We start from the raw sequence: 14,108 nt of genomic DNA on the forward strand, positions 1-14,108 counted from the left end.
TTATTCTAATGACTGTGTGATGGTATCTTGTTGTAGTAGATTGGTGCAGAAGTAATGTCAAAAACTGCAATTACTTTTGCACCAACCCAAAATTTGATTTTGAAGAGACCTAAATTAATTTCCAACATTGGTGAGGTCTGGCTACCCATTTATAGGTATGCATATCTTCAAATGTTAATTTTCCCATAGATATATATGCATAGATATTAACTGAGGAATATTCTGTAATGAAAGACAAGGGGTAGGGGGTATATAATATGTACTTATAAAACAAGAATCCAAAAATTGAATTTTGGAAAATATCTTCATAAAATAAACGACTGTATTTTCCAGTTCTTATGAGGCCTTCTTAGTGAAATAACTCCATTAAATAAGGAAAGAAATATTAATATCAAAGGTTAATTTTTAACTTTTATAAGAAAGAAAACTGAGCATACATAGAAATAGAGAGATAAATCATATCACTCAACTTCAAGAATTGCTGACTCATGGCCAATCTTGTTTCATCTTTATGCTCTCTTACCCCGAGCTTCAGCATTGATTATTTTGAAGAAAATCCCAGGCATCAAAGATTAACTTTTAATTGAATCTCAGATATTTTGATTTATCATATTAATATTGAAAATAATTATCTTAAAATGTTTGAATTTTTAAACTTTTAGTATTAATCCCTAAGGTTTTAGTAGTCTTTTGATTTGACCTGTTTACATGTGAAGTATTTGCTAGTCCAGGCATTTATTCAATAAGCAATAGGAAAATCATTATACCTGAATGGGAATAAAAGCTCATTAAGTGAGATTGTTTTGCTTATTAGCATACTGTGTATATAGTTTCTTTAATAGCACTTAATAAACATTAAATTATATGAACTGTAGGTTTTGCTTAATAGAAGTTGCCACTTAACAATATTGGCCCCTATTTTTTATTCACTATGTTATATTTTTGAGTTACACATTGACTATAATCCTAGGAGTACTTTCTTAATTCTTATAATACTGATCTAATTTTTCTTACTGGGAAGCTCAGCTGAAGTGCATAACAGGTTTTAATTAAGAATAAAAACAGGAAAGAAAACAAAACTTCACATCATTAGGAATTCTGATTTTTGCTGCTCTAACAAAAAAGACCACAAGCAATATGAGATTAGTCAGATGTGAGAAATGATAACTAACCATGTTAGGGGTCACCTAAAACAAATTACAATAATTGAGAAAGTAACCTTGACACATTTCAGTTGAAATATGAGTATCTGTAGTTTATGATATTCCAGACAGTATACATTACCAAAGATGTAGGGCCAAATTAACTTTAATGTTGCACTCTTCACAAGGCATTCCTCAGCTAGCAATAACATTAAGATAATGCTGTTAAAATAAGAATTTCAATTATAAGGCAGATGAGACTGTGAAAACATGACAGCTTTAATGAGCAATAGGAGTTGGGATTCACTTTGATAAGGAACATAGTTATCATAGATAGAAAAGAAACAAAATACAGCCTGCAGCCTTTTCTTATTGTGTCATATCACCCTCTATTGATAACAGCTTTGGGTTCCAATTCATTTCTATTCATTCTCCCAACCTGTGCTAGAATGATGATCCTGTTATCTTACATATGCTGTTAGAACACCTTCAAATTCTGCATTGCTTCATTCTTCCAAATAGCTGACAGCATGTTATCTTACTTGCTCTCATCACATCTTGGTTAAGAAAGAAAGGCAATCAAGATATTGGCCGCATCTTGCAGGTACAACTGGGTCAATAATTCAGTGGTAATACTGGGAACAGATTCAGATTACTTGAAAGATCAACCAAATGCTTATTCAGGAGGCTGATTTTAACCAAGGAATATGTAATGAATAGAACGCAAATACGGTATCATTCATTGTGGTTGTATGAGACATGCTCTTGGTTTTGAATCTAGAGTGGTAGAGAGAGACATGATCTTGTTTTTGACTCTGGAATGACAGCCTTCTTTTCCTCTGATCTTATTGTTCCCACTAATGATCTTCACTATTCCAACTAGTGAGAGGTGTGTTATTCCATTTGGACTGCTACAACAAAAATACCGTAAACTTCTGTTGACTTATAAACAACAGAAATTTATTTCTCACAGTTCCAGGGACTGATAAGTTCAAGATCAAGGCACTGGCACATTCAGTATCTGGTGAGGGCCCCACTTTCTGGTTCATAAATAGTGCCTTCTTGCTGTATCTTCTTGTGGTGAAAGGTGCAAACACTCTGTTGGCCTTCTTTCATACGGACACTAATCTCATTCTTGAGAGTCTGGCTCTTATAAGCTAATTACATCCCAAAGACTTCACCTGGTAGGTAACACCAGCACTTGATGGATTAGATTTCATATGAATTTGGGGGAGGACACAAACATTCAGACTATAGCAGGAGCTACATATTCTTTGTTGCCTCTAAGCATGTAACCATTCCTACAGTGGCTGTATCTACTGGCCTTGCTAGTGAAGCCTGTAAGTCATGTAGAATGTACTGCTATTGCTTTTCTGATATTATTGAACAAAAACACCTACTCCCAAGGCAGCCAGCAATGTTGATAACAATTTGACCTCTCCTGAAGCTTCCAGGCTGTGTTATACAATGAAGGAAGGATAACAAGCCATCATGCTTACCTGATCTATAATTCATTTGATTAGTGTTAGTGGTCAGCTGCATATTTTTTGCCTCTCTGTGTAAATTGGTAGGGATTGTAGTTTCTTGTTCACTTTGGATTTTTCCATTACACATGCAAATGGAGATTGTTCTTTACATAAATAAATCTTTATGATCATTGTGGTTATTTTTAAAAGTCGAACTTTTCTCTGTCTCTGAAAGCCCTGGAGACCATTTTGATTTCAATCACCCTTTGCTGTATATCACTATTTACTCCCTATTTATATCATTAATATAAATATTTTTCCTCAATTTCTTTATAAGCACATTTCTCATAAAACATTTTCACCCATATTGCTTGCTATAGAGCATGACCAATGTTCATAGTCTTTGCTACAATATGTTGTAGAATACCATAATGTTTGTGCTGTCTACTCTCATATTTACTTAATCTGTCATCAAAGGGAGCATAGCTGATGCCTTTTAGTGAACCAATCGATTATAGAGCATTATGTTTAGCTTCCAGAGCAGCAATTTTGTTTTCTCCCTTAGGAATCTTAATTCTGGAAATGAACATTTTATCTAGATTCAGAATGCTTATTTATTAAATGCAAATGTATTTAGTTTAAATAATATATTTTTAATGATCCAGAGTAACAATGAAATGTGTAAGACATTTTACTAGGGTCTATGATGATTTTCAATATAATCACAATGAAATGTATTTAAATTAAAAATATTACTGTAAATCTTTCAAGATGAACCACAGAGCTCAAGTACAAAATTGATGTTCTTAAGTTAATCAGTTAGTTAATATATTGCCAAACAAACTAGAATATAATACTATATTATCAGAGCAATTTTGTTAAATAGGTATTCAACTTTTTAAGTATAAGAACATAGTGGATTTCAACCATCTTTTTATAATAATTTTATGTATTTTTATTGTATTTATTTTGTTTTCTCTCTTTATCATTAGAAACAATGAACCAATAATTCCAAAACAAAGAAAACTTACTAATTCTTTTTATTCTTGTTCATTCTTTTTTGTCCTGTTAATTGTACTTAGAAATACAGTATTGACATTTCCTGGGCTGCTTTTGTGTAGAGCCTTGTGCTGATATTTAAACATATAAATTTATACATAGTTTTCATTATATATTAGTAAAAAAATAAGTAAAGTAGAAAAACGGGTAAAAGACGTGTACAGTAAAGATGATGAACAAAAACTCACATGTTTTTATTATTTAATACCACCCTCAGGCATGTAATTAATATTATCCTCAGAATAATGTTTAAAACTGATCTTTTATAGCTGTTATTTCAGCTCTCATGCATTCTTTTTGGTGGAGAATAATTGATTCATCTCATTATTAGTCAGCTTTAGACCTTAGTAACATGTACATCCCTATGATGAAAATTATTTTAGAATGGAAAGAGAGATATCTAAAAAGGGATGAAATCATGCCAAACATCTTATCTCTAACATAAAAAAAATTAAATTTGTAGTCACAATTTCAGTTCCAGTTCTACTTTTAGCTTATGTGACCTTGAGAAAGTTACTTAAGAATTTCTGAGCTTCAAGTTTCTCATTTATAAAGTCAAGGCAAGAAATACCTTCTATGCCTAGCACTCAGAGTTCTTGTTGGATCAAACAACATTTGTACATTTAGTTGGAAAACTCAACATTGTTATCTAAACATAAAGTATTCCAGCAGGGAATTACTGTCGACCATTTTCATTTGTACATTTTAAATAGTGATTTATTGATTATCTTCAATATGCAAAGAACACTGCTAGACACTAGGGAAATAAAAGGGAATTAAGGTAGTACCCAAACACTTCAAATCCTCATGGGCAAGAACATGTGAACACATAATAAAATACTTTAATTTCAGTTACAGTCACTAACTGGCAGGTTGTTAATAGAATGTTTGCCAACTCTAAGTAGTTGTTTTATAATAAAATATAATAGTTTTAAAGAAAGATCTATTAATAAAAACAGAATTAAAATATATATAGATCAAATTAAGTGTGGAAATGTAGTAAATGAAAAAATTGGCATTAATCAGTAGGAAAAAGATGGGCTTCTCAGCAAGTGGTATTGGGATAGCTGAACAGCTATGCAGGAAAAGAGAAAACTAAATCTGCTCCAAATGTAACAGAATCAAATTCTAAAAGGATCAAACATTTAAATTCAGAAACTGTTACGTTACTAGAAGAAAACAAAGGTGAATTACTCTGTAACCTCATGATTCTAAATCCAGAAGCAATAAAGGAAAAGGCTAATAAAGGTGACAATATGAAAATTTAGAAAAAAGTTTTTGGTACTAAAAGAATTGCAAATATTTTCCACTTGTTAATGCAAAATAACAAATGGAAAATATTTGCAATTTTTGTCATAAACAAAGCGTTGTTATCCCTAAAATATAAAACACTTTTAAAATTAAAAGGAGACCAACAACTCTATAAAAATGGGCAAGAGACATCAAAAGATAGTTTGCATAACATAAATGCAAAGGGCCCTTAAATATAGGTAAACATGTTCCAATTCATTCATAAAAGTGCTAATTGAAATCACTGAAATTACTATTGTTTATCAATAAGATTGGCAAAAGTACAAAAGATTGAAAACATACTTGTGGTCAGCAGAAAAATGACCCCCAAAGGTATGTACATCCTAGTTCCCAGAACTTCACATGGCAAAAGAGATTTTGAAGATATTAAATTCAGGATTATGAGAGATGAAGATTATCCTGGATTACTCAGATGGGACCAAAGTAATCACAAAGGTCCTTACCAGTGAAAGAGGAGTCAGTCAGAGGAGAAGATGTATCTGGTGATGGAAGCAGAGGTCAGAGTGGTGTGGTCAGTGCCTTTGAAGGTAGAAGGGGGCTGCAAGCCAAGGAATGTGGGCAACCTCTACAAGCTGGAAAAGGCAATGAAATGGATTTTCTCCTGGAGCCTCTGAAAGGAGTACAAATCTTCTGTCGCCCTGATTTTAGCTCTGTGAGAACCATTTTTGACTTCTGATTCCCACAATTGTAATATAAGAAATTTGTATTTTTAATCTACTAAATGTGTGGTAACTTGTTGCTATAGCACTAGACGACAAATACAATACTCTTAAGAGGAAGGTTGTGAGAAAACAGGCACTTTCATTTATTGTTGGGAATGCAAACTGTACAGCCTCTATGGAGGAAATTTTTACTGTGTTTACATATATGTGAGTGTATATGTAAATACTTAGATCCCACAAACTCATCTCTGTCACTGTCAAATATTGTAAAAAGATCTTTCAGCCATGTTTGTAATAGCAAAAAATACTGGGAACAACCCAAATATGTATTAATAGAAATTGGTTGAATGAAGTGTGGCATTACGTTGTACTATGCAGTTGTAAAAATATTAAAGTTTTCATATTTTGCTGTGGAATGATCTCAGGCAATATTGTTAAGTGAAAGTGGCAAGTTGAAAACAAATGTATATTACTATTTGATGAAGAAGAGGGAGACTATAAGTATACATTTACTTACACATATATATGTTTTTTAACAATAAAATGATAAACTAAAAAGTATTATTTGGGTTTTCTTTTCTTTTTTGGTGGTTATTCATAGGACTGAAAAGAACAGCATAAAGGAAGGAGGGATGGTAGGTAGATCTAAGTGTACTTTACTTTGTAGATCTGACCCTATAGCCCTATGAATGTATTACAGCTATAAAGTTTTACTGATTTAGGAAGTCAAAATATTTCAAATGTGCGAAAGTTAGAATTAATATGTGAATGAATATAAATATGAATGACTGAATCTTACGAGAATTTCCTAATTTACAGAAAGCAGTTTTCAAAACTGATAGAGGATGGAGTTTGTTAAAAATATTTATTCAGCATTCATTATGGCCTCATCATCAAGTAGGGGAATCAGATGATATATAATTATACTGCAAGGAAGATGGTGAAACATCTGAAAGAGAGATTTAAAGGGATTTCAGAGAAATGAGAGTGTACTTCCACCTAGGAGACTAAGAAAGATTTTGTGCTCATTGAGTTAGTTATGTATTCAACAAATATGTACTGAGCACTTACTATGAGCAAACTCTGTTATAGGCAGTAGGATTCAGTGATTTTTAAAACAGTCAAAAACTCCTACCTTCATAGAGCTTACATTCTTATAAGAATGAGGGTAACAGACAATAAATAAAAGATGAGAAGAACTGAGAATTGACCATTACATTTGGTGTAGTGAAGATAGGTGTTGACCATGGCAAGAGCCTGCACATTCCTATCACCAGGACATTCATAGTCCCCCTAGATGAAGACAGACATTTACATAAGCAAGTACTATGCTGTATGATATATCATACCTATTTTAAAGAAGCCTCTATAGAGCTTACAGTATATTGTGCACTTTAATAGACAGTGAGTGCTCCATAAATAGACAAGAAAATGATAGAGTTATGCAAACTAATGTTAGCAATTATTTTGTACTTAGACTGTCCAGCCTCTGATATATTTATGCCTAGTATTTTAAGTAAGTAGCATTCTTTCATTTTATTTACTTTACCAGTGAAATTCCATAGAAACAAAGTATTTCCAACACTTTTGTCAATTAAGCTGTCCTGTATTGCGTGAGGACTGTTCTGCGTGAGTTTGGTCAAGGGCTAAGGTCAAATTTGGGAGACTCCCTTCACTATTACATCCTAGTGGCATAACACTAGGTGAATTAGTTTACCTACAGCTCAATTTCTCCATCTAGAAGATAGGAATAATAATACCTGTGTTCAGTGATGTTGTAAACATGAAATGGGATGCAAATGTGGAATATTTGATGTTATTCACATATTTTTCATATTTTTGATAATAAAAATTCTCTTTAACTAGAAGTCCTTTGTTTGTTTGTTTGTTTGTTTTTTATTGAGATGGAGTCTCACACTGTCGCCCAGGCTGGAGTGCAGTGGCACAATCTCAGCTCACTGCAAGCTCCACCTCCCAGGTTCATGCCATTCTGCTGCCTCAGCCTCCCAAGTAGCTGGGACTACAGGTGCCCGCCACCATACTTGGTTAATTTTTTGTATTTTTAGCAGAGACGGGGTTTCATCGTGTTAGCCAGATGGTCTTGATCTCCTGACCTCATGATCCACCTGCCTCGGCCCCCCAAAGTGCTAGGATTACAGGCGTAAGCCACCTCACCCGGCCAGAAGTGTCTTTTTTATTATACTTTAAGTTCTGGGGTACATGTGCAGAATGTGCAGGTTTGTTACGTAGGTATACATGTGCCATAGTGGTTTGTTGCACCCATCAACCTGTCATCTACATTAGGTATTTCTCCTGATGCTATCCCTCTCCTAACCCCTCACCCCCAACAGGCCGCAGTGTGCAATGTTCTGCTCCCTGTGTCCATGTGTTCTCATTGTTCAGCTCCCACTTATGAGTGAGAACATGCAGTGTTTGGTTTTCTGTTCTTGTGTTAGTTTGCTGAGAATAATGGTTTCCCGTTTCATCCATGTCCCTGCAAAGGACATGAACTTATCCTTTTTTAGGGCTGCATAGTATTCCATGGTGTGTATCTGCCACATTTTCTTTATCCAGTCTATCATTGATGGGCATTTGGGTTGGTTCCAAATCTTTGCTACTGTGAACAGTGCTGTAATAAACATAGGTGTGCACATGTCTTTATAGTCGAATGACTTATAATCCTTTGGGTATATACCCAGTAATGGGATTGCTGGGTCAAATGGTATTTCTGGTTCTAGATCCTTGAGGAATTACCACACTGTCTTCCACAGTGGTTGAACTAATTTACACTCCCACCGACAGTGTAAAAGCATTCCTCTTTCTCCACATCCTCTCCAGCATCTTGTGTTTCCTCACTTTTTAATGATTGCCATTCTAACTGGTGTGAGATGGTATCTCATTGTGGTTTTGATTTGCATTTCTCTAATGACCAGTGATGATGACCATTTTTTCATATGTTTGTGTTAGTTCTGAGGCCTCTGGTTCTGTTACATTGGTTTATATATCTGTTTTGGTACCACTACCATGCTGTTTTGCTTTGCCTTGTAGTATAGTTTGAAGTCAGGTAGCGTGATACTTCCATCTTTGTTCTTTTTGATTAGGATTGTCTTAGCAGTGCGGGCACTTTTTTGGTTTCATCTGAACTTCAAAGTAGTGTTTTCCAATGCTGTGAAGAAAGTCATTGGTAGCTTGATGGGGATGACATTGAATCTATAAATTGCCTTGGACAGTACGGCCATTTTCAGAATATTGATTCTTCCTATCCATGAGCATGGAATGTTTTTCCATTTGTTTGTGTCCTCTCTTATTTCCTTGAGCAGTGGTTTGTCATTCTCCTTGAAGAGGTCCTTCACATCCCTTGTAAGTTGGATTACTAAGTATTTTATTCTCTTTGTAGCAGTTGTGAATGGGAATTCACTCATGATTTGGCTCTCTGTTTGTCTGTTATTGGTGTATAGGAATGCTTGTGATTTTTGCATATTGATTTTGTATCCTGAGACTTTGCTGAAGTTGCTTATCAGCTTAAGGAGATTTTGGGCTGAGACGATGGGGTTTTCTAAATATACAATCATGTCATCTGCAAACGGAGACAATTTGACTTTCTCTTTTCCTGATTGAATACCCTTTATTTCTTTCTCTTGCCTGATTGCCCTGGCCAGAACTTCCAATACTATGTTGAAGAGGAGTGGTGAGAGAGAGCATCCTTGTCTTCTGCCAGTTTTCAGAGGGAATGCTTCCAGTTTTTACCCATTCAGTATGATATTGGCTGTGGGCTTGTCATAAATAGCTCTTATTGTTTTGAGATACGTTCCATCAATACCTAGTTTATTGAGAGTTTTTAGCATAAAGGGCTGTTGAATTTTGTCAAAGGCCTTTTCTGCATCTATTGAGATAATCATGTGGTTTTTGAAATTGGTTGTGTTTATGTGATGGATTACCTTTATTGATTAGTGTATGTTGAACTAGCCTTGCATCCCAGGGTTGAAGCCGATTTCATTGTGGTGGATAAGCTTTACGATGTGCTGCTAGATTCAGTTTGCCAGTATTTTATTGAGGATTTTTGCATCAATGTTCATCTTGGATATTGGCCTGAAATTTTTTTTTGTTGTTGTGTCTCTGCCAGGTTTTGGTATCTGGATAATGCTGGCCTCATAAAATGCGTTAGGGAGGATTCTCTCTTTTTCTATTTTTTGGAATAGTTTCAAAAGGAAACTATTCTTTGTTCCTCTGGTGGAATTCGGCTGTGAATCTGTCTGGTCCTGGACGTTTTTGTTGGTAGGCTATTAATTACTGCCTCAATTTCAAAACTTGTTATTGGTCTATTCAGGGATTTGACTTCTTCCTGGTTTTGTCTTGGGAGGGTGTATGTGTCCAGGAATTTATCCATTTCTTCTAGATTTTCTAGTTTATTTGCATAGAGGTGATTATAGTATTCTCTGATGGTAGTTTGTGTTTCTGTGGGGTCAGTGGTGATATCCTCTTTATCATTTTTTATTGTGTCTATTTGATCCTTCTCTCTTTTCTTATTTATTAGTCTGGCTAGAGGTCTGTCTATTTTATTGATCTTTTCAAAAAAACCAGCTCCTGGATTCATTGATTTTTTTGAAGGGTTTTTCATGTCTCTGTTTCCTTCAGTTCTGCTCTGATCTTATTTCTTGTCTTCTGCTAGCTTTTGAATTTGTTTGCTCTTGCTTCTCTAGTTCTTTTAATTGTGATGTTAGGGTGTCAATTTTAGATCTTTCCTGCTTTCTCTTGTGGGTATTTAGTGCTATAAATTTCCCTCTACACACTGCTTTTGCTGTGTCCCAGAGATTCTGGTATGTTGTGTCTCTGTTCTCATTGGTTTCAAAGAATATCTTTATTTCTGCCTTAATTTTGTTACTTACCCAGTAGTCATTCAGGAGCAGATTGTTCAGTTTACATGTGGTTGTGCGGTTTTGAGTGAGTTTCTTAATCTTGAGTTCTAATTTGATTGCACTGTGGTCTCAGAAACTGTTTGTTATGATTTCTGATCTTTTGCATCTGCTGAGGAGTGTTTTACTTCCAATTATGTGGTCAATTTTAGAATAAGTTCAATGTGGTGCAGAGAAGAATGCGTATTCTGTTGATTTGAGGTGGAGAGTTCTGTAGATGTCTGTTAGGTCTGCTTGGTCCAGAGCTGAGTTCAAGTCCTGTATATCCATGTTAATTATCTGTCTCATTGATGTGTCTAATATTGATAGTGGGGTGTTAAAGTGTCCCGCTATTATTGTGTGGGAGTCTAAGTCTCTTTGTAGGTCTCTAAGAACTTGCTTTATGAATCTGGGTGCTCCTATATTGTGTGTATGTATATTTAGGATAGTTAGCTCTTCTTGTTGCATCAATCCCTTTACCATTATGTAATGCTCTTCTTTGTCTCTTTTCATCTTTGTTGGTTTAACGTCTGTTTTATTAGAGACTGGTATTGCAACTCCTGCTTTTTTTTTTTTTTTTTTTTTTTGCTTTCCATTTGTTTGGTAAATCTTCCTCCATCCCTTTATTTTGAGCCTATGTGTGTCCCTACACATGAGATGAGTCTCCTGAATACAGCACACTGATGGTTCTTGACTCTTTATCCAATTTGCCAGTCTGTGTCTTTTAATTGGGGCGTTTAGCCTGTTTACATTTAAGTTTAATATTGTTATGTGTGAATTTGATCCTGTCATTATGATGCTAGCTCGTTATTTTGCCCATTGGTTCATGCAGTTTCTTCATAGTGTCGATGTTGTTTATAATTTGGTATGTTTTTGCAGTGGCTGGTACCAGTTGTTTCTTTCCATGTGTAGTGCTTCCTTCAGGAGCTCTTGTAAGGCAGGTGTGGTGGGGACAAAATCTCTCAGCGTTTGCTTGTCTGTAAAAGATTTTATTTCTCCTTCACTTATGAAGCTTAGTTTGGCTGGATATGAAATTCTGGGTTTGAAAATTCTTTCCTTGAAGAATGTTGAATATTGGCTCCCACTCTCTTCTGGCTTGTAGGGTTTCTGTCAAGAGATCCACTGATAGTCTGATGGGCTTTCCTTTGTGGGTAACCCAACCTTTCTCTCTGGCTGCCCTTAACATTTTTTCCTTCATTTCAACTTTTGTAAATCTGACTATTATGTGTCTTGGGGTTGCTCTTCTCAAGGAATATCTTTGTGGTGTTTTCTGTATTTCCTGAATTTGAATGCTGGCCTGCCTTGCTAGGGTGGGGAAGGTCTCTTGGATAATATCCTGAAGGGTGTTTTCCAACTTGGGTCCATTCTCCCCGTCATTCTCAGGTACAACAATCAAATGTAGATTTGGTCTTTTCACATAGTCCCATATTTCTTGGAGGCTTTGTTCGTTTCTTTTCTCTCTTTTTTCTCTAATCTTTTCTTCTTGCTTCATTTCTTTGGGTTGATCTTCAATCTCTGATATCCTTTCTTCCACTTGCAATTTGGTTATTGATACTTGTGTATGCGTCACGAAGTTCTCATGCTGTGGTTTTCAGCTCCATCAGGTCATTTGTGTTCTTCTCTAAGCTGGTTATTCTAGTTAGCAATTTGTCTAACCTTTTTTTTACAGGTTCTTAGCTTCCTTGCATTGGGTTAGAACGTGCTCCTTTAGCTCAAAGGAATTTGTTATTACCCACCTTCTGAAGCCCACTTCTGCAATTCGTCAGACTCATTCTCCATCCCGTTTTGTTCCCTTGCTGGCGAAAAGTTGTGATCCTTTGGTGTAGGAGAGGCATTTTGGTTTTCGGAATTTTCAGCCTTTTTGCGCTGGTTTCTCCCCATGTTCGTGGATTTATCTACCTTTGGTCTTTGATGTTGGTGATTTTGATACTATTCCTCTCTGTTTGATAGTTTTCCTTCTAACAGTCAGGCCCCTCTGCTACAGGTCTGCTGGAGTTTGCTGGAGGTCCACTCCAGACTCTGTTTGCCTGGGTATCACCAGTGGAGGCTGCAGAACAACAAAGATTGCTACCTGTTCCTACCTCTGGAAGCTTCATCCCAGAGGGGCACCCACCAGATGCCAGCCAGAGCTCTCCTCTATGAGGTGTCTGTCAGCTCTTACTGGGAGGTGTCTCCCAGTCTGGATACATGGAGGAGGCAGTCAGGGACCCACTTGAGGCGGCAGTCTGTCCCTTATCAGAGCTCGAACGCTCTTCTGGGAGAACTGCTGCTCTCTTCAGAGCTGCCAGGCAGGGACGTTTAAATCTGCCGAAGCTGCACCCACAGCTGCACCTTTCCCCAGGTGCTTTGTCCCAGGGAGCTAAAGTGGGCTCCACCCAGTCCGAACTTCCTGGGGCTTTGTCCGCACTGTAAGGGTAAAATCACATACTCAAGCCTCAGCAATGGCAGAATACTTTTAATTCTAATGGTTGTACATAAATGTTAAAATACATTAGCTTATTTTTGTACTTTACTATGTAGAGCAGATGCAACAGAATCAATTTTGTTTTTATAAAAACACTTTTTGTTATGTAATAGTATCAATAACAAAATATTTGTATTACAATTTTAAAATACTTCATTCAGTCTTTGCAACAGCCCATTAGTATAGGCATTTATACTACCTTAATCATATAGAGCAATAAAAGGAGCTCAGAAATACAAAAATTAGTGCTGATTATATTGTATTATTGTGTTTACGCGGATGCAGGAAGTCTGGGTTAGACTGAATGTATTTTGTCTTGAGGAAACTGGCAGTTTTAAATAAATTTCTGTTTTGATTTACCTTTCTCTTTAAATCAGGGTTTCTCAGCTAGTGACACTAGTGACAGTTGGCACTAGTGAATACATATTTGGGTTGTTCTATGAGAAAACATAGGCACTAGTGACATTTTGCACTGGTGATCTATTGTTGTGGAGGGCCGATCTGTGAATCGTAGGATGTTTAGCACCCTCTCTGGCCACGACCCACTAGATGCCAGTAACCCACTTGCTCCATTTGTGATAACCAAAAATGTCCCCTACACATATTGTCAGATGGCCCCTGGGGAAGTGACCAGGGTACATTTGTGAGAACAAGTGAGTGAGGAAAAAGTGAGAATTAGTGAGATGTGTTAAACTACAGTAGAGCAAAATTTTAATTAGTTAGGTTTTGACTGATGTTTTCTTTTGTATTAAAAAGTAAAGATGATAATTTTAAAGCATTTTATGGTATAGTCACTAAATATTTAAGTAAGTAAAACTTTTTTTTTCTTTTATTTTTTAAGACAGAGTCTCTCCCTGTCACCCAGGCTAGAGTGCAGTGGCGCGATCTCGGCTCACTGCAACCTCCGCCTCCCAGGTTCAAGTGATTCTCCTGCCTCAGCCTCCTGAGTAACTAGGATTACAGGCATGCATCACCACACCTGGCTAATTTTTTTTTGAATTTTAATAGAGACCGGGTTTCACATTGTTGGTCAGACTGATCTCAAACTCCTGACATTGTGATCTGCCCACCCTGGCCTCCCAAAGTGCTGGGATTACAGGCATGAGCCACTG

At 36.1% G+C, this 14,108-nt stretch overlaps 1 protein-coding gene across 1 annotated transcript in view; it reads left to right on the forward strand.

Annotated features, from left to right (window-relative positions):
* ATRNL1 (attractin like 1) overlaps positions 1–14,108 on the forward strand; it is an 831,601-nt gene that overhangs the window by 627,122 nt on the left and 190,371 nt on the right. The gene's annotated exons all lie outside the window — the stretch shown is intronic.

The sequence above is a fragment of the Theropithecus gelada genome, chromosome 9 (genome assembly GCF_003255815.1).
Source record: "Theropithecus gelada isolate Dixy chromosome 9, Tgel_1.0, whole genome shotgun sequence".
NCBI classification, from domain to species: domain Eukaryota; kingdom Metazoa; phylum Chordata; class Mammalia; order Primates; family Cercopithecidae; genus Theropithecus; species Theropithecus gelada.